Genomic DNA, 22,015 nt, shown 5'->3' on the forward strand with positions numbered 1-22,015 from the left:
TGGAGTGTTACTGACCATTAGTTCAAGATCGTAACCCTCCTTTGGTTTTAAAGTGCACAAGGTCCCCTTGCCCTGTTTCTCTGGGATAACTGCCACTTCACTTTCTTTGCCGGTGCATGCTCCCCACAGGCAGTGGTTCCTAAGATCCACTAGAATCCTGTGGCCTATGATAAAATCAGCCCCCAGGATCCCTTTCCCTTCCTGCTCCCATTTCATTAAAACACAGGTCCACTTGGTGTGGAGTGCTCCAAAATGAATGGACAGCGGGATGAAGAATGAGCCAGCCTGCTTGTTACCTGTAAACCCCACTAAGCTGTACGGGACCCTGTTAGACAGAGGTGAGGCAGCGGGGTTATCTGAATAGAGGATGGTGCTTGATGCTCCCGTGTCCAACAGATAGGTCCCTTTCACCTTTTGTGGTAAACCATTTTTGTCGTTCACTATCGTTACACTATAGTTATCACTGTTATATCGTTACTCTATGGTTATCACTGTTCACACTGTTGTATCACTATACGAGGTCGCCTCTTGTCACGCTGTTATACCTGGGCTGACCACTGCTGACTCCGCCCATGGCTCCACCTACCTGCCCAGGTATAAAGGTGGTCAACTGGCTGGTATTCTTCCTTGTTGGATCCGATCACCCACGAGGGTGGGCTCTGTTATTTAGCCAATAAAAACCTATAGTTACTTTCTTAACTCGTCGCTTTTCATTGGATGAATTGATAGGTATATCAATTTTATTGGCTAAATTTTAAAATGTCGTTCCCTGAGCAGCAAAACGACCAGCCAGACGCCGAGCTACAACAGCCACAGCAGCCAGCTTGGCTGCGAGCCCTCAGACCACCGTACCTGAATCTAAACCCACTGGCTGCAAACTCAGCCCTCGACTTCGAACACTGGCTGAGCTGTTTCGAGTCCTACCTGGGAGAATCCGGCGTGCCTCAGAGATCCAAGCTAAGAGTTCTGACCGCCCAAGTGAGCCCTAAAGTATTCGCACTCATCCGGGACTTTAAAACATACGAGGACGCCATCAACCGGCTGAAAAGACAGTACCAGAGCCCGGTAAATTCCATGTATGCCAGACACCTCCTAAGGTCCCGCCCGCAACAGCCAGGAGAGCCCGTGGATGAATTTTTACGGGTGCTACAAGCACTCGGCAGAGACTGTAACTTTAAAGCGGTAACGGCGGCAGAAAATACTGAAGACAATGTCCGCGATGCCTTCGTGAAAGGCCTGCGGTCCGACTACTCACGGCAAAGACTACTGGAAGCAAAGGACCTCGACCTGGACAAAGCTGCAGCCCTCGCTCGCTCTCTAGAAGTGGCCCATCGGGACCTCGAGTCATACTCAAGGTACTGTAACTCGCGACCCTGGGACATGGGACCGACCCCGACCGCAATACCCCCCGCAGCAACCCCCCTGGGACCTACCTCAGCGTCGGCGTCCCGGACCCGATCGAGACCGCCACCCCCGGTACCGGCTCCGACATCGGACCCCCGCGATCGGGCTGCCGGCTGCTTCTTCTGCGGCCAGGCGAAACACCCGAGATCGCGCTGCCCTGCCAAAAACGCGACCTGCTTGAAGAAAGGCCACTTCGCAAAGGCCTGCAGAGGGGGATCGACAGAGGCCAGCAGTGCCTCATGCGAGCTGTGGGGGCGGCCATCTTCCATCAAGGCAACAGAGGCCAGCATCCCCACATGTGAGTCTTGGGGCGGCCATCTTTGATCCAGGCAACCGACACCAGCAGTGCCTCATGTGAGTTACGGGGGCAGCCATCTTCTCCGCCATTTTGTCCAACCTCGTGGGAGACGCCATTTTACCCACCACGCTCGACCGCCACCGTGCCTCTAGAACCGACTACCGCCTCACCCGCAGACTACAGCAACTGGCTCAGCTATACACTAGCCTCCGTCACACTGGACCAAGCCCGCCCGCATCACCTGTCCAAGTCCATGATGGACATCAAAGTAAACGGCCACGCCACGACCTGCCTGTTCGACAGCGGAAGCACGGAGAGTTTCATCCACCCAGACACGGTGAGCCACTACTCCCTCCCTGTCCAGCCAACGCGCAACCGGATCTCGATGGCATCGAGGTCACACGCCACAGACATCAACGGCTACTGTGTTGTGACCCTGTCGGTTAAGGGTACGGAGTATAAAAATTTTAAACTCCTCATCCTGCCCCAGCTATGCGCTGCCGTCCTACTAGGGCTAGACTTCCAATCCCACCTCCAAAGCGTCACACTAGCATATGGCGGACCCCTCCCCCCACTCACAGTCGACAACCAGCAGATTTTAAACCGCCCACCGTGTAACACCTGCGGCCTATCCACCCTCAAGGTCCCGCCACCTTCCCTGTTCGCTAACCTCACCCCCGACTGCAAACCCGTCGCTACCAAAAGCAGGCGGTACAGCGCCGGGGACAGAGCCTTCATTAGCTCTGAGGTGCAGCATCTCCTGAAGGAGGGCATCATCGAAGGGAGCACCAGCCCCTGGCGTGCCCAGGTCATGGTCGTTAAGACTGGCAATAAAAACCGCCTGGTCATCGACTACAGCCAGACCATAAACAGGTACACCCAGCTGGACGCATACCCCCTTCCCCGCATATCTGATATGGTCAATCAGATCGCACAATACCGAGTATTCTCTACCATCGACCTTAAGTCGGCCTACCACCAACTCCCTATCCGCCCTGGGGACCGCCAGTACACCGCCTTCGAGGCGAATGGCCGCCTCTACCACTTCCTTAGGGTTCCCTTCGGCGTCACCAACGGGGTTTCGGTCTTCCAAAGGGAGATGGACCGGATGGTTGACCAGAACGGGCTGCACGCCACGTTCCCCTACCTAGATAACGTCACCATCTGCGGCCGCGACCAGCAGGACCATGACGTTAATCTGGAGAGATTCCTCCGTACGGCCCAACGGCTGAACCTCACCTACAATAAGGAGAAATGTGTGTTTAACACCTCGTGCCTTGCCATCTGTGATGAAATATTCCATTCATCACTGCCTGTGACTGTGGTCGGTTTCAGTGTCATTTCCCTTCCCCCAGTCCTCATTGTATTGTTTACTGGAATGTGCTGTGTGTAGGGCATCCCCCCATACCTGGCCCCTTTTGTAAGCTAGCTCAGTCTGGCCTCAGTCTCCAGAAGGAAGATATCTCTCTCTCTCTTACGTGTTACGTTCTAAGTTAATATCACCATCCTCGGCTGTGTAGTAGAGAACGGAGTCATCGGCCCCGACCCCGAAAGAATGCGTCCCCTCATGGAGCTACCCCTCCCCCACTGTCCAAAGGCTCTGAAGAGAACCCTGGGGCTCTTCGCCTACTATGCCCAATGGGTGCCCAATTATGCAGACAAAGCCAGACCCCTCATGAAGTCCACATCCTTCCCCCTTACGGAGGAAGCGTGCGCAGCCTTCTCCCTCATTAAGGGAGACATTGCCAAGGCCACAATGCACGCACTGGATGAGTCCATCCCCTTCCAAGTGGAGAGCGATGCATCCGACTTCGCCCTAGCCGCTACCCTTAACCAGGAGGGGAGACCAGTGGCCTTCTTCTCAAGGACCCTACAGGGCCCTGAGATCCGACACTCGTCGGTCGAGAAGGAGGCCCAGGCGATTGTGGAGGTGGTACGATGCTGGAGGCATTACCTGGCAGGCAAACGATTTACCCTCCTCACCGACCAGCGTTCGGTCACTTTTATGTTTAATAACAAGCTGAGGGGCAAAATCAAGAATGACAAGATCTTGAGGTGGAGAATCGAGCTCTCCACCTATGATTATGATATCTTGTACCGGCCAGGTAAGCTGAACGAACCCCCTGATGCTCTGTCACGAATTACATGCGCCAGCGCGCAAAGTGATAGACTTCAGACCCTCCACAACGACCTCTGCCACCCCGGGGTCACCAGACTTTACCACTTCATTAAGGCCCGCAACCTGCCCTACTCCATCGAGGAGGTCAGGACCATGACCAGGAACTGCCAGACCTGTGCCGAGTGCAAACCGCACTTCTTTAGGCCGGACAGAGCAAGCCTGATCCAGGCCACCCGCCCCTTCGAGCGCCTGAGCATCGACTTTAAGGGGCCCCTCCCGTCCTCTGACCGTAATGTGTACTTCCTCAACATTGTTGATGAGTACTCCCGTTTCCCTTTTGCCTTCCCCTGCCCAGACATGACCAGTACCACGGTCATTAAATGCCTGAACGACCTCTTCGCCTTGTTCGGGTTCCCAAACTATATACATAGTGACCGGGGCTCCTCCTTCATGAGCGAGGAACTCCGTCAGTTCCTACTAGCGAGAGGTATTGCCGCAAGCAGGACCACCAGCTACAACCCCCGAGGGAATGGCCAGGCGGAAAGAGAGAACGCGACGGTATGGAAGGCCGTCCTCTTAGCCTTAAAGTCTAAGGGCCTCCCAACCTCCCACTGGCAGGAAGTCCTCCCGGCAGCGCTGCATTCCATCCGGTCACTACTTTGCACTGCTATTAACGCCACCCCCCATGAACGAATGTTTGTTTTCCCCAGGAAGTCGACTACGGGAACCACACTACCAACCTGGCTGACCTCTCCGGGGCCCGTCCTGCTGCGAAAGCACGTGAGGGCCCATAAAACGGACCCCCTGGTCGAGAGGGTGAACCTCCTGCACGCCAACCCTCAGTACGCCTATGTGGCATACCCAGACGGGCGGGAGGACACAGTCTCCTTGCGAGACCTCGCACCCTCGGGCATTCCGGAGACACCACCTTCACCCCCCCCCCCCACCACCCCCCCCAATTCCAGCCCAGGTAGACGGCATGCCGGAACCCCACGAGCCTTCGCCGACCACACAGACACCAGCATTAACACCGGATAATGCAACACCGCCGCTGCGACGATCGGAAAGGCTTACGAGGCCTCCGGACAGACTGACATACCAGAACTGGTAGTACACATCACCCCGCCGGACTCAAATCTAAACAAGGGGTGAATGTGGTAAACCACTTTTGTCGTTCACTATCGTTACACTATAGTTATCACTGTTATATCGTTACTCTATGGTTATCACTGTTCACACTGTTGTATCACTATACGAGGTCGCCTCTTGTCACGCTGTTATACCTGGGCTGACCACTGCTGACTCCGCCCATGGCTCCACCTACCTGCCCAGGTATAAAGGTGGTCGACTGGCTGGTATTCCTCCTTGTTGGAACCGATCACCCACGAGGGTGGGCTCTGTTATTTAGCCAATAAAAACCTATAGTTACTTTCTTAACTCGTCGCTTTTCATTGGATGAATTGATAGGTATATCACCTTTTCCACCTCCATCTTAACAAGCGGTCTCTTCCACGCATCATGCTCAAGGGGACACAGGTAGACAGGCTGCGCTGGCTCTAGTCATAGGTCTGTGTTGGGTGGGGCAGATGGAGTTAAAGCACCCGTGGCTGTGGCTACCTTCCCTGGGCCAGCTAATAAAACCCGGAGCGCAGCCACTATCGAATCAAGCGTGGGGGGAGGGGTCAGTGTTTCTGTTTTTGGGGCAGGAGCTGGGGAGTTTTTCCCTACATTACCCTTCCAAGGATTTCTACAGTCCCTTCTCCAATGCCCACTTTTCCCGCACCCGAAGCAGTTACGCCTCATATCGGAAGGGTTACCCCCTTCCTGGTGCCATTCTTTCTTGCTAGTAGGTTTTATTTCATGAACCTTTCCTTTTGGTGGGTGCTCTTCTACCCCTCTACCATTGCGGTAAGCCAGGGTCAGTTGTCTGACCACTGTCTCCTCAGTGACCTGGGGGCCTTTCGGGTCAAGCCACAGCTCAGCCTTGGCCCTGATCCATGGCAAGCTGTTTGCCACTAGACTTTGGAGCCAGTGGGCCAGCTCGTCCTGGTTCATGTGAGTCCGGTTGAGATCCCCATTGTAGGCACTCTTGTACACAGGCCACAGCCTCTCTGCGAAAGCCTGTGGCATCTGCCCTACTAATTGGGTAGTCTTCTCCACCCGGGAGAAAGGACTACCATCATTCATACCCATGGCCTCCAGAACTTCCTCCCGGATGACAGCATACCCCCCTTGCCCGCCCTTGTTCTCTGCAGAGAGGGATTAGTGCAACTTGCCATCCAGGGAGAACAGGGGCATTTTGGCCAGCTCAGAGTCATCGCACTCGTTGATGCCTGTTGCCTGTTCCACTTCCAAGAAGTGGATCGAGGGGTCTCCCTTTTGGGTAAGTTTGTAAAAGTGGCTTACCATAGCCCTATGCTGTTGGGTACTATGCGGAATCATGAATTGGCTTTCAAGGGGTCCCTGACCCCCACCACCGCCGGGTGGGCCAAACCTTTGCTGCCGAGCCGGGCACATCGGCCCCGGCTCCGACCTTTCCTGCATTGGCTTGCCCACTTCTCCCTGCTGCCAATCCGAGTTAAAACCCGGCGCCACAGGTGGTGGTGGTGTGCTCTCCCTGCCCTCCTCACAGATTGCCTGTCCTTCCTGCTGCCCAACCGAGTCGTTCCCCGGTGCCACAGGTGACATCTGAACAGTTTCCCCTTCTACTTCCAAGCCCAACCAGGCCGCACCCGGGCTCACTAGGCATACCATGCCCTTTGCCCTGGACAGAGCAAGGTTTAAACTGTCGATCTGCTTTTGGCAGGGGCCGTGATCTCCCGCTTCAAAACCCCTAGTGCTTGCTACCTTATAAGCTGCCTGCACGTCTCTTAACCTCTCTTCCTGTTCTTATATTTGCCTGGTAAGGCGGGCATTCTCTTCTCGTAACACCAACTCGTTACCCTTTGCCTCAGTGGCTTGACACCGAAAATATTCATGTCTGTTCCTATGTTTTTCCGCTATCTGTAATTTCTCCTGACTTTGGGCCTTTAATTCCTGCAATTGTCCTTCCCCTGCTGGAGCCCTTGCCTGAGACAGCTGAGCTGACTCCTGCAGCTCTGCTGTTAGTGCCTTAATGCACTGATCTAAAAGCTGGATCTGTCACAGGGAGCAGACCAACCAGATGGCTTTCTCCACAGACTTTTTGTGGTCTTTGCTCTCAGTCCATTTGGCTGCAGTGTCCATGGGACGCTCAGCGCGCAACAGACTGGTCACCCATTTCTTGGTGATATTCACCTTCTCAAACACTTAAGAGGAAATGCTCTCTTCCATCTTATTTCTTTCCTCAAGAACAGTGTCTACTGCATCACATCTCTTTTGCCAAGGTCCTGCCGCGAACGCCATTTCTGTAAGGGGTGGTGTGTGGGTCAGCTTTGCTTGAACCGCTTGACCCAAACTGAACCCGAACTCCTTGAACCGAAAAAAAACACTTGTTGTAAAAGCAGGCCCTCAATTATACTGTTTGAGGCCTGCTAATATGCGCACCAAATCAGTTCTGTTTCTTTGTTAGTTTTGGCGGGCTCGTTAACATTGGGTTAAAAATTGTTTAATAGGTTTCTGGATGGTCCCATCGATCTTAATTGGTTTAAGATTGTGCGAAGTGGTTTCGGGGTGGTTCCATCAATTCTTAAGTGGTTTTAAGCAATTGTTTAACCTCTTGTTTAATTGCAGTAACATTTGTCTTTTCCTGTGGGGCCAAGGTTCTTTTGTTGGTTGGGGCATGTTCTGCATTATGTATACTTTGGATGGTTCTATAATTTTGGGTGGGAACTGCTCTTCCGTTGGTCTATTGTCATTATGTAAAATGACTGAGACAGTCCAGATAGTCCCCAGACAGCTTGGCTAATGCCAATACCAAAACTGTCCATTTACAGAGGCCAATCCCAATTCCTTTATTGCAGCCCCTTTTTCTTTCACCGGCTCAAACATGCTTTTAAAATAAAAACCAAAATCCTGGGGTCCTTGATTTTTAAATCTCCCTTTAGGCCCAATAATATTGGCCCAGAAATTCGGGTCTCCACGGGTGAGTACGGATGGGGTACTCACCCGTAAGCCCAATGAAACTGCCGGTTTCATGCATGCACTGCGCATGCGCGGGAAACTGGCACTTCCGTTCCCCTAAAAGAAGGAGTTCAGAGGTGGAACGCGTGCGCAAGAGAGGCAGCGCGTGCGCATCGAACTTACGTTTTTTTTTGCAGGTTTTCCCGGGAGGGTAAGTCTCCAGGAGTTACACTTTTAAAAAGCAGGCACAAGGCCTGCTTTTTACAAGGTAAGTTGTGAATCAATTAAAATTAAACCATTTTTTCCACAGGTTTATTATTTTAAAATACTTTAAAGAAAGGTAAGTTTATTTTTAGCCCCGTTAGAATATGTAATTAATTTTTTCAAAAATTTAAATTCTTGTTTAAAATAGTTATTTCGTGTAATTTATAGTTTATTTTAAAAATGTGTTTTTTTTAAATTTATTTGAAGATTTAGTGATGTTTTGGGGCTTATCGTATTTATAGGTTTGACAGGTCCTGTCAAACTTATGAATGAAGCATTCCCTGCTACCATTGGCTCTCCATGGCCCACATGATCCCAGGGGGTGCATCGAACTAACTGCGCCCCTGGGATATGCAAGCACTGCACGCCAGCAGTTGGAGGAGGCCCAGGATCGCAATTCCACGGGGGCCCACAGCTCAACGGCTGTCGTGCAAGGTAGATGAAGGTCAGAGGCTTGCACCTGCGGGAAGCCTCTGACCCGAATTTCTGGGCCAATATTCTTATACCATTCTGACATGTTTATTAACAGTCCAAAAATCCCTTCTTTAGGGTAATCTTCTTGGTTTTGGGGAATCTGCTGAATTTTGCAAATCTTATAGCACTGATCCTTGCCGTACCCACTAGTTACAGCCTGCCAACCCGAAAATGACTTGTTTATTCCTACTCTCTATTTTCTGTCTGTTAACAAATCCTCAATCCATGCTAGTATATTACCCCCAATCCCATGAGCCCTAATTTTGTTTTGTAACCTCTTGTGTGGCACCTTATTGAATGCTTTCTGAAAATCCAAATACACCACATCCACTGGTTCCTCCTTATCTGTACTGGCCGCGCTAGACGTGCTCCTATCTAGTTATCCAGCAAGTTAAACACTTAGTCAAAATAATTCTTCGTGAAGCCGTTTGCTGTTTGAAGCCTTTACTTGAACAATTTTTGTGAAACTGTAAACAAAGATAAAGTATGTTTTGTACATAAACTGAGTACTATACATTCGATATTACATAAGATATAAACATATTTACAACAGTAGAATAGACGAATTGTATAACTAACTAACATTTGGACTAACTTCTGTAACTGTCAAATATTAACCTTTTATAAACATATTATTGTCAAAATACTACTCTGACAACGTTGCTATTATGCTAACAAACAAAGATACTCACAGATATTGCGCTTGGCCTAACATATGAAATCAGATTACATTGGATTGTGAAACCCTCATGGAATCCTCCATTACTGCCAGGTTCTTCCTGGAATTCTACTTCCTGGGATTCTACTTCCTGGGTTACACAGGAAGAAAGGTACGAAGGTCAATTGACCTCACACAGGAAGAAAGGAACAAAGGTCAAATGACCTCTGTTTCATACAAACACACTGCTAACACAACCACCACCAGAGGGTGCTACTGCCTGTAAAAATGTCACATAATGTCCAGAACATTATCTATTCTGCTAGTTACAACCTCAAAAAACACTAACAGATTCATGAAACATGATTTCCCTTGCATAAATCCGTGTTGACTCTGCCCAATCCTATTATTATTTCCTGTGCCCTGTTACCATGTCCTTAATAGATTCTAGCATTTTCCCTACTATTGATGTCAGGCTAACTGGTCACCCCAACTCCCTCACTCTGCCTTCTCAAGCCTACTCCAGTGCATCACTCCTCACACCAACTTACCTTACAGGTGCACCCATCCCTCTATGTGTATGCACTTACTCACATCCACATTTATCCATCCACCACTGACATTCACCCTTATCCTTATGCAATGTCATGCCTTTCCCTCACAGTCACCCCCAACAAATGCTCTCCATCCATCAGGTAAACACATCCCATTACTCACACTCATAGGTCTCTTATTTCCCTCCTTGCAGGAGAAGAGAGCACAGAACACCAGGGAGAGGCAGAGAACTGGAGGCGGCCCTCTCTCCATCTCTCAATTAACATCTGCAGAGCAGGTGACACTGGAGATCAGCAGAGTCTCGGTGTGCCTGGCCATTGGAGTTGGGTCCTGCCAGCTACCTGGTGACAGAATTAAATATCAGACAGCCACATGGTATACAACAATCAGTCATGTTGACTGCATGTCAACAGCAACTGAAACATGATCATGTGTATAATGATAACTTCCAGCATTCTTACCTTCACGATACTTATTCATGTCTTTTATCTCCCACAGGGCCTTCACACGTCCATCAGTAGGTGGTCGAGGTTGCCCATGATGATGACGACTCCTCAGAGGAGCTCATACCCGCTGCGGGTGCACCATCACAGGACTCATGCAGACCATGCACCAGCTCAGATAATTACACTTCGGTGGGACTAGTTAGAGAGAAAGTTGGGTTTTCACATGGTTACTCACACTTCAGAAGTGATCAAGAGCAGATGGTGGAGTCAGGGACAGCAGTGGAGAACCTGCGTCAGAGGATGCAGGACTCTCCAAGCTCTGCTCAGCTGGACGCAGATGCTATACCCCGGAGGCCGTCGATGAACACGATACTTCTTGAGCAGCAGCAGCAGAGAATGTGCGATGTACTGACAGGCATTCCAAGCATGCTATGCACGATTGCAGTGAGGTGGGAAGAGTCCATCTCAAGCATGAGTGGCATGATGTCGCAGGCCTTTGCGACGATGTCTTCTTCCATGCATGAAGCATCAATCGCGGCAATCGAACGAGTGCATGCAAGCCTTCAACAATGGCTTGCACACTGTGAATGCCACCTTAAATAGGATGAATGATAATCTAGCCTTGGTCTTTCCTCACCCCACTGATCTGCAGCAAAGTGTTCTCCAGCACATTGGCAGCAAGGAAGTACGGCTGGGCCATGAGAGGGATGATGGTGAAATGGGACATGGAAGTGGGGACTTGGCTAAAAGCATTTCCACTTCTCACCTGTTGCACCCACCCCCCCAGTCAGAACCCCACATGCTGCCTCATGTCTCGATGGCCGAGTCTGCCCCTGCACAGGTGGAGCAGTCTTTGGTGGTGCCCTCATGGGCTCCAAACCCAGAGGATGTCAGTCAACAACATCTCAACAGTCAGAGCAGGGATCTGGCCAGCCTGCCTCTACCTCTGCTGAAGCCATAGGGGTTGCACTGTGTAGAAGTGCTAGGAAAAGGAAGAGTGAAGATTTGTTGTTGCACAAGAGAATGCATATGGGTGTGTTGCACATTGTTAGATTGTTAAGTTTCTGTTGTCTATTTGAAGCACATAAATATTATTCTTTTGCACCACTTTCCCATCTTTCCCATTCTTGATTGTTGGCTGGCACGTGGCCTTTTCAGTTATGTGATGGTGAATGGGAAGACATGAATTGACGGTGACTAATAGGGGGCTGTGAAAGGGAGGCTTCATTGTTTGCAGCATTGCTTTGTGTTAGTGGCATGGGGTGGGGGGAAAGTATATTTTGTGTGTGTTTTTTAGATGGGTGCACTGGTGGAACTTAAGTGAACCTCGCAATAATGGTGCATTGCCCGCATCATCTTCCGCTTCCTCATCCTCGGAATCTGATAGGCTCTATGCTCTGCGCTTTGTTCCTCCTGCAGGTCCAAACCTCGTTGCTGTGTGATGTTGTGAAGAGCGCAGCACACCACGACCATTCAGGAAACGTTGGCTGGTGCATACTGAAGAGCACCTCCAGATCTGTCCAGACACCTGAAGCACATCTTCAGCATGTCGATGGGTTGTTCAATGACACATCTGGTGGTCATATAGCATTCATTGTACCGCTCCTGAGCCTCATTCCTAGGGTTTTTGAGAGGCGTCATCAGATACGTTTTAAGTGGGTATCTCTTGTCTCCGAGTAGCCAGCCGATAACTCTGCTTTCAGATGCGAAGAGATCAGGGAGGGTGGACTGCCGCAGGACGAAAGCATCATGGCAGCTGCTCGGAAATCTTGCGCACACCTGCATAAAGATCCTTTTTGTGGTTGCACACCTGCTGCACATCGATGGAGTAGAAGCCCTTGTGGTTGATGAACACTCCTGGGTGATCTATGGGCGCCCTAATTACCACATGTGTGCAGTCACTGATGCCCTGCACCTGTGGGAAGCCAGCAAGTGCTGCAAACCTGAGTGCCTGCTCATTCTAACTGGCATAATCGCAGGAAAAGTTGACATACTTGGTGGACCTGGCAAACAAGCTAGCAGCCACCTGTCTTATGCATTTATGTACCGCCAACTGCGAGATCCTGCAAATGTCTCTGGCAGAGCCCTAAAAGGATCCAGAGGCAAAAATGTTGAGGGCAGTGGTGACTTTGACAGCCACTGGTATAGTGTGGCCACCAGGTCCAGCTGGCAGCAGGTCTTGTTCCAGCAGGCTGCAAATGTCTGCCACCACCTGACGTGACACCCTGAGCCTCCTGAGACATTGGTTGTTGTATCCGTGTGTTAATAGAGACACTGAAGACAGGAGTTGGTTTCACAGGTGTTTACTGAACAAAGTCTGGAGGGGAACTAACTGATACAACACAATATACAGGCTTATATAGCCCGAGTGGCCATTACCGGCATTACAGTACACGGGGCTTTTAAAGGCACATACACTACAATTCCTCCCCTTTTAGCCAACCAGTACATAATATTTTAAGTAATCATTAATTACATGTTACAAGAAAAATAATCTACACATTGCTGTAGTTAATTAATTATAAGTCAGTCTCTCTGGAGGCTTCCTGACTCGGTCCGGATAACGCCTCGGTGGTGTAGTAGGTTCTTTTGGCAAGGTTGATTCAGCTTGAATGTCAGTGTCGGGGTCATCGGGTTCCAGTATCACCGGATCGGAGGTAGATATGGGTATCTCTACTTCATCATTAGGCGTATAGAGTTGTGGTGTAGGTTGTCCCTTTTCGGATGACTCTATGATCTGGTCAGCATGGGGCCTTATTATGCTTTCTCCGATGTCCACGGTATACATCAGCGGTCCTAGTTGTGTGCAGATAGTTCCAGGCTGCCATTTCTCGGTACGGTAGTCCCGGGCCAAAACTTGTTGACCTATCTGGAATGTTCTAGTTGGCCTTTCATTCATGCCTTGAAATTGCCGGTTCTCCACGTCCCTTCTGATGTTTGGCTTGATCAAATCCAGCCGGCATCTTAGGCTTCTATTGAAGAACATCATGGCGGGAGTTTGGTTTGTAACCATATGTGTTGCATTCCTGTATGCAAACAAGAAGTTATCCACCTTGTGCTGAAGTTTTATGTCTTCATTACCCATGGCCTTTATGGCCTTCTTGAAGGTCTGGACAAACCTTTCAGCCAATCCATTGGTAGCGGGATGGTATGGGGCGGACGTGTAGTGCTTAACCCCTTTGTTTTTTAAGAACTTCCTGAATTCTTCGGCCACAAATTGTGGTCTATTATCAGAATAGATCTGTTCAGGCAGCCCATTCCTGGCAAATATGGTCCTTAATACTGTGATGGTTTTTTCCGTGGTGGTGGAGGACATCTTTATTACCTCCGGCCACTTGGAGTGTGCATCAACCGCGATTAAGAACATTGAGTCCATAAATGGACCAGCAAAGTCGATGTGTACCCTTTGCCAGGGAGATGAGGGCCACTCCCATGGATGTAGAGGGGCTTGTGGTGGAGCGTTTTGGACCTTCTGGCATCCTAGGCAGCTCTTGGTCATTTCTTCGATGTCTCCATCGATACCTGGCCACCATACAAATGCCCTGGCTAGGTTCTTCATTTTCACTCCACCCAGATGCCCCTCATGAAGCTCCTTTAGAACTTTATCCTGGAGTTTGGGTGGAATCACCACTCTGGATCCACACATCAAGGTTCCTCGGTACACTGACGGCTGTTCTCTTCTTTGCGAGAATGCTGGCAACAGTGGTTCGCCATGTGCTGGCCATCCCTTCACTGTTAAATCGTAGACTCGTGAGAGAGTCGGGTCATTTCTAGTTTCCCTTTCAATGGCAGAATTTGTTACTGGTAGACATTCGACTATGGTAGAGTGAAAAATCTCCACTGGGTCTATGGTAGGTGCTTCCTCTACCGTTGGCAACGGTAGGCGCGATAAACCGTCAGCATTCCCATGCTATTTTGATCCTTTGTATTCTATGTTATATTGGTGTGCCCCTAGAAAAAGGGACCACCTCTGTAGCCTTTGCGCTGTCATAATGGGAACACACTTTTTAGGGTTGAATATGGAGATGAGGGGTTGATGGTCAATCAACAAGGTAAATTTTTGTCCGTGTAGGTAATGGTTGAATTTCTTCACTCTCCATACCAGGCTGAGTGCTTCCCTGTCGATTTGGGCATAGATACGCTCAGCTGAGTTCAATGAGCGTGACGCAAAAGCTATAGGCCGTTCCGAGCCATCAGGGAATTTATGCGATAATACTGCTCCTACGCCGTAAGGGATGCATCGCACGCCAGTCTGATTGGCAGTGATGGGTTGTAATGAGCCAAAACTTCTTTGGACGTGATTAAGTCTTTGCATTTATGGAAAGCACGTTTACAGTCTTCGCTCCATTGTAGCAGTTCATTAAGAGGGTGCAGAAGAGTTGATAAGTTCGGTAAAAATTTATGACAGTAATTTATCAATCCCAGGAATGACCTTAATTGTGAAACATTTTCAGGTGCTGGGGCTTTTATGACCGCTTCAATTTTTTCAGGTGATTTATGCAACCCTTCCTTATTAATTATGTGGCCACAATATGATATTTGATTCTGGAAAAATTCACACTTGGGGCGATTTGCTCGTAGGCCCCGTTCTTTCAGCCTAGTGAGCACCTGCTCCAAATTGGCAAGGTGCTCGTTGTTGTTTTCTCCTGTTATAAGGATGTCGTCTAGGTAGCATTGAGTCCCCGGAATCCCTTGGAGGACTTGCTCCATAGCTCTTTGCCAGATAGCTGGAGCGGATGCTACGCCGAAAACCAGTCGATTGTACTGGTACAGGCCTTTTGTGTGTATTTATCGTGAGATACTTTTTAGAGGCCTCTTCAACCTCCATCTGTAGATATGCCTGTGCCAAGTCAATTTTGGTGAAACATTTCCCTCCGGATAGTGAGGCAAAAATATCTTCTATCCTCGGAAGAGGATACTGTATCGTGTGAAGGACCGGGTTTACAGTCACCTTGAAGTCTCCACAGATGCGAATTTTTCTCTGTTCTTCAGATTTATCATTATTCAACGCTTTCTTCATGACTGGGACGATGGGTGTTGCCCACTCGCTCCAATCTATTTTGGATAATACGCCTGCCTTTTCCAAATTCTCCAGCTCTGCCTCGGCTGCTGGACGAATTGCGTATGGCACCGGTCTTGCCTTAAAAAACTTGGGAATTGCCGCATCTTCCACTTTTATTGAGGCGGTGATACAACACAATATACAGGCTTGTCTATCCCGAGTGGCCATTACCAGCATTACAGTACACAGGGGGCTTTTAAAGGCACATACACTACATTGGTGTTCCGACATGTCGAGGAAGCTCATCCTCTGCCTGTAGACCCTGTGTGCTAGGTATGGCCTCCTGCGATCTACACCTCTCTGCTACTTCTCTCTCTCGTGTGGAGCTAGAGGTCTGTGAGCAGCCAGCTTTTGCTGGTCCTGCTACTGCTGGTGGAGCTACTGGTGCTGCTGCTGCTGCTGGTCATCTTTGTCCTCATTTGGGGTCCACTATAAGGCAGCATAAGTGGCACCCCTGCTGACCTGATAGATCAGAGCTCCAAATTGCAGATCAGACCTCCAAACCTCCAAAATGTATATGACACCTCCAAAGTGTTGAAGAAACCTCCAAAATGTGTAGGATAACCTCTCCGCACAAGTACGATGAACAAACCCTTTCCCACAAGCAGGTAATAAAGCAGCTGTGAGCATTGAGTACTTATTGGCATATTTCCCTGTCATGGCTTTAGTCCCCTCAATTGCCACTGTGTTCTCACCTTGCGTTCACTGGTGAGTTGCAAGAAGCTCAGTATTGCTCTAATTGAGCGTTTAACATACCTTAAGAGGCAATGCACCTCTTCCGAGGGGCTTGCTCGCAAGCAGCCTAATGCGCTGCAGTGAAATGCGGAAGTTGGCCAGTTGGAGCTGGCTTCCCAAAATGCTGTCAATTTCACAAGTTTTAACCCCCCACCTGCTCCCAAACCCATGCAGATTAAAATTCAGCCTGTTATCTCTGTTTCTCTCTCCACAGATGCTACCGGACTTACTGAGTATTTCCAACATTTTCTGTTTTTATTTCAGATTTCCAGCATCTGCAGTATTTTGCTTTTGTTTTAGACGCAATGACACTAGATTTGCAGTAGATACAGGCTTAGTTCGCAATATAAAAAATAAGAGTGACATTGCCATGTTAACTTGCAATGTAAACTGGATCTCGCAATCTCTATGATAAAAACTTAAGGTTACTCAACATGTAATTGATTGTAGGGCTGTCAATAGGGGATTCCAAGTGCAATGCAGCCGTGATGTCACCAAGCTGTTTAAGCAGCTAATCACATTGAAGAATTCTCACAGACAACAAACCAGGAAATGAAAATCAATAGATTATCTGCACTTTTTAAAAATGTTGTGGAGAGCGAAATTAAGATGAGGACATACACAGTAAGGTAGAAGCTGAAATGAATGAACAAACTTTAAAAAATATATTTTGTAATCTAGTAATTTTTTATCATAATGGAGAAATTTGGCATTCCACTAATATAAAAATTAGTTTTTCAGGGCCATAATATTTATTTAGCAGCCAATATGCTGTTAAAACCCCAGTTACACCTATTCCAGCAAGGCATGACATTTAATGGGGTATTTAAAGAAAGAAAGACTTGCATTTATATAGCGTCTTTCACGACCACCGGACATCTCAAAGCGCTTTACAGCCAATGAAGTACTTTTGAAGTGGAGTCACTGTTGTAATGTGGGAAACGCGGCAGCCAATTTGCGCACAGCAAGGTTCCACAAACAGCAATGTGATAATGACCAGATAAATCTGTTTTAGTGATGTTGGTTGAGGGATAAATATTGGCCAGGACACTGGGGATAACTCCTCTGCTCTTCTTCGAAACAATGCCATGGGATCGTTTATGTCCACCTGAGAGAGCAGACGGGGCCTCGGTTTCACATCTCATTCAAAAGACGGCACCTCCAACAGTGCAGCACTCCCTCAGCACTGCATTGGAGTGTCAGCCGAGCTTTATGTGCTCAAGTCTTTGGAGTGGGACTTGAACCCACAACTTTCTGACCCAGAGGCGTGAGTACTACCCACTTTTATTTTTATATTATACTTTATTGAACATTTACAACATAGTGATCATTACATTGTATGATACAAATCAATTCCACCGCTCTGCACAGCCATTCTGCCAGCATATTTTAACATCAAAACCTGAAGTTTAATTTGTCACCTGTAACATATATTAATCGATTGTACTTTAAAAATTGGTTGTAAAATACTGTCCTTAAATTCCTTTCTGAATAAAACATCCACAGAGCCTTATAATGATCTTTTAGCTTATATTTAAAATACTCTTTTAGATTGATTCGCCTCCCCTTAAAAAACAGAGCATTCCTTCTTTGCACAATCACAAATCTAGCCAAACTGAACATTAAATTAATTGCCGCTCCGCTAGACTCAGGCAGACTCTCCTGCAATCCCCATCTCAAAATTGAGTCCCACGGGATTCCTATGCTCACTCTTCGGTCCCCACCCTGCAATAAAGCTTCACACAACTGTCGAACATAGTACTTAAAGTCATTTAACTGCGGACATAACACCAGTAAATGGGACAGAGTCTCATCCCATGTCCCACACACTGGGCAAGTTGCTGCCTCCACTCGTCCAATCTTGCACAAGACCGTCGTGGTAAAAATCCGGTTATGAGCCAATTTGAAATCCAGTTCAATCCATTCTGGGCATTTAAAATTCGCCCACACTCCCATCCAAATCTTGTTAAAGTCCAGCTGTGGGTATATACTCTGCCAAAACTCCTGACCAACAGGTGTCTTGAATCTCCATTCTCTGAATACCTCATAGAAATCTCGAGTATTACAGTTGTCAAATTGGACCAACTCTCCCCCTTTCTCCAGTACAAAGCTTGGAAAAGCAGGACGCATTTTACTTCCTTTGGAGATTTCCGCATTTATGTCTTCCATCCAATCATGTGACATTCCCCTCACAATCTTCTCATACATGATTCCTATTGCTTTTCCGTCTACCTCCTGATCCTCCTCCCAAACCATGTCCCTCACTATCGCTTCCGGCAACCAACCTGGAATTACCACGTATAATACAGCTTTCACAGATATAATCCCAGCTTTTATAAAAGCTTGATTAAATAAAACCTCTCCTTCAATGTTGACCCACCTGTTCAAAAATAAGGGCTGTTCTAAAAATTCCTCAGCCCCCTTGGGCATAAACTGCACACTCTTTAAAAATTGGGCCCAAGTCTCTACAACCCCCTTATAAAACCTCGGGAGAAGTTTAATCGATTTCAAAAACATATTATTATATTCCATATACAATATCCGTTGCCCTCCTATCCCACTTCGTTTTTAAAAATGCTCAAAACAACTCTTCCAAAAACTTGTATTTGACTTCTGAAGAAATCTCTTCACCCAATGTAGGGGTTTTGCAAAATTCCCCTGAAAACAAGAGAAACATTGGTCCACATCATGGATGAAGATTTATGTGTTTTGAATTGTCTCTGGGTCAGATCAATGTTTTAAAGCATGCTCAGAACCACGAAAGACTGCTGAGCTGGGCTGAGCTGGACTACAACGGAATCGAGGAAATTCGTGGAAGTATTCACACACATTGAGAAAGAACATCTTGATTAAAACTTGTGCTTTTGAGCCTGGTCAAACACAGAGGTTTACAGCTTGTAATGTGTTTGTGTGAAAGACCTGTCAATCAAACCAGGGAGGTCAGGAGTTGCCCACTTGACCCGAGGCCGATTATGGCTGGCTATGTTTAAACAAGCAATTCAGCAACCAATCACAGTCCTTTTGTTTGTGTACTGGAACTTTAGGCGGGAGTTTTTCCAGACAGAACGGCAGCAGCACACAGGTATAAAGATAGCTACTGAGAAGCTATCTCGCTTTTTCTTTTTACTTCGCTGGACCACAGGTGAGCCGGGTGTTCTGACTCCTCAACAAGACAACCTAGCAAGGAGTTTGGGGTGGTGATTTAAGGGAATTACTAAGATTGTTTAAATAACATTGTAGTCATTGTATCCCTTGTTTTTGCCGTCTGTACCCCCTTGTTATATACTTTTGTTGCATTTACTATGTTCATGTGGTATAGTTTATATTTGATTATGGTTCTTTAGTTTAATAAATTTTGACTTTGCTCATATCCAAACCAATTGTCTGTTTTAACATCATTAATTGTAAGTCCTCCAGTCAGAACTGAAAGGTGGGGTAGCGATTCGGAACCGCTGTTAAAATTGGTTTACAGTGCAGCAGGCAAAAAGGCTGCTGGCCAGGTATGTTACCATAAACCAGGTAATAGATGCCCTCCTACAAAATGGCGACCCAGATGGGACTGGAGGCAGTTCTTGATTTGATGAGTGATTTGGATCTGCAGCAAGCATCAGCTCTTCTCTTTCTTGCTTTGAGTCTGTGGGCAGTCCTGTGGAAGGTAGTGGCAGCGTGTAGGCTGACCTATCAGGGTATAGGTGGCTGGGTTAGGAAGGGTGAGAGGAGAGAGCAGGAGGAGGTTAAAGAGGCCAAGAATCAGGAGTCCCAGTTTGAGAAATGCCAGGCAGGGGTAGAACGCCTCATGAGAGAGGTGAATGAGGCCAGAGCTAGTGGGCTGAGGGTGCGGGAAGAGAATGCACGCCTCACACTAGAGGTCACGAAATGCCAGGCATTTATAGGACGCCTTGTGCAGGGAATCACTGAGGCCAGGGAAAATTAGATGAGATGGCGGGAAGAGAATGCCCGGTTTAGGAAAACAGATCATGGCCCCTGTAGGGCAGAGATAGAAAGCCTTAACATGGCTTTAAAAGCAGCAAGGGGAATGGTTTGCCTGATCAGCCTGAATGCAGGTCAGCCGGATTTTACTGGCAGCCCAAGTAGAACCATCCCACAGGAAGCACCCAGAACGGTGTTGGATAGGGAATTAGATAAACCTGGGGCTCCATATCAGAAAGAGTGGCACCAGGAGGGGAGCCATCCCTCCCAGAACAAGGTCACTTGTTACAAGTGCGGGGAGGAGGGCCACTGGCGCAGGGATTGTAAAAAGCCTGGGAGAGATGATACAGCCAGGAACCCCGCAGCCCCAACTCAGAAGGCAGAGACAGACACAATCGAGTCTGCCCTGCAGATGTTAAAATCTCTCATGAGGGCCAATCAGGGAAAGGGAGCAGCCATCAGTGGTGCTGCAGCTCCCTCACCCACCTCTGCCTCCCCACAAGGACTGGAAAGAAAGGGGTTTAAAGTCAACCCCAAACAGGCAGCTGGGAGTGAGCCTGAGAATAGGAATCCTCAGCCCACAGCAAGCACAAGTTCACAGGCAAGCACTGTGGCTTGTGTGGGGGGAGGAGTCATCCCTGGGCAGAGTAAGCTGTTTAAGCCAGGGAACAGGGAAGGAGAGTTCTGGGACCCCTGTAGAGCAGGTCCAGTAGCAGAAATCCTGGACAAGGGAGGCACACAGGGAATAGTTTTGGCCCTAGACCAAAGGCAGGTCCAAGTCCAAAATTCCCCATTTAAAGCCACTCGGGGAAGGGAACATGAGTTTGCCCACCAGTCAAGTTCAAGTTCACAGCCTGTAAAAACAGGCACTGCGGCTTGTTCCCAGGGAAAAGTTGTCCAGCCCACAAATTGGGACACTTCCCTACCCCAGTGGGACTTAAATTTTGGCAAAAGTTCGAATTTGAAATGTTTAGGTGGCTTAGGAACAGAGAAACAGCAGCCTGGGATCAGAAATCTGCAGGCTGCTGCCACTCCATCCACTGAAACTGTTTGCACAGGCGCAGCCACCTGCTTGGATACAGAGGTTTCACAGCCTCTGCCGCAGGACTCAGGGGAGGAGAGTCACGCAGGCGCACTCGCCTGTTTAAAGGGACCAGCTTCCCAGTCAGCCTCTAGAATGGTTCCCCCCATGATGTGGGACCCTGGGGGGGCAGGGATAGCAATTCCTCTTGCAGGGGGGCTGGTAACGGGTTTTGGACATGGGGGAGAAGGCTCCCAGCCAGCTAGGGCTGTGACCCAAGCTCAGGGTTCGCCAGCCAAAGTTTCCCCCACAGAGACGCCCCTCAGAAGGTCTCAGCGGGTCCGCAAGCCCGAGACAGGTTGGTCACCCACTTTACAGTGGAGTAAGGCAGACTCCCGAGCCAGGGAGAAGCCAAAGAACAGGGGTCCCCACTCAACAGCCAGAAGCTGCGAGGGACCAGCAGCAGGAGGCAGTCCAGCTTCGCTGCAGCAATCTGCGACGGGGCCAGAGATTAGCCTGGCCGCCCGGAGACGGGCGGCATTTGTATTATAGCTTTGTATTGATTGCATTTTGATCGTAGCGTGCTTTTAAGATGTATTTTAAGTTTAGAATGTTTTCAAATGTTTTGAGTTTAAGTGTAAGTTTAAGTTTACAAGTGTGCGAAATGTTTGTGTTTTGGTCCGAGGTCGAGGGACCCGACCACGCCTCCACCTAAAGCAGCAGGTCAAGGAGAGACCTGGCTGCATGTCCTTTTATGTTTTGCAGGAGAATGGATGAAAACCAAGGAGCAGCCCTGTTTGCCCAGCCCGAGCTGGGCATCGAATGAAGATATGGAGACAGAGTGTTGGGGATCACCTCGCCACTGGACGAATCCAGGAGACCCCGCAGCGATCTTCGGGAAAAACCGGACAGGGTCCGGAGGAACTTGCCTACTCCTCCTACGGGGAGGAGATGGCCCCAGCTGGGTGGGGCATGGCCCCCAACCCAGCACTATCCTGATTGAAGTTC

This window comes from Somniosus microcephalus, chromosome 7 (assembly GCF_052327205.1).
Source record: "Somniosus microcephalus isolate GS21.2 chromosome 7, FLI_Smic_1.0, whole genome shotgun sequence".
NCBI classification, from domain to species: Eukaryota; Metazoa; Chordata; class Chondrichthyes; order Squaliformes; family Somniosidae; genus Somniosus; species Somniosus microcephalus.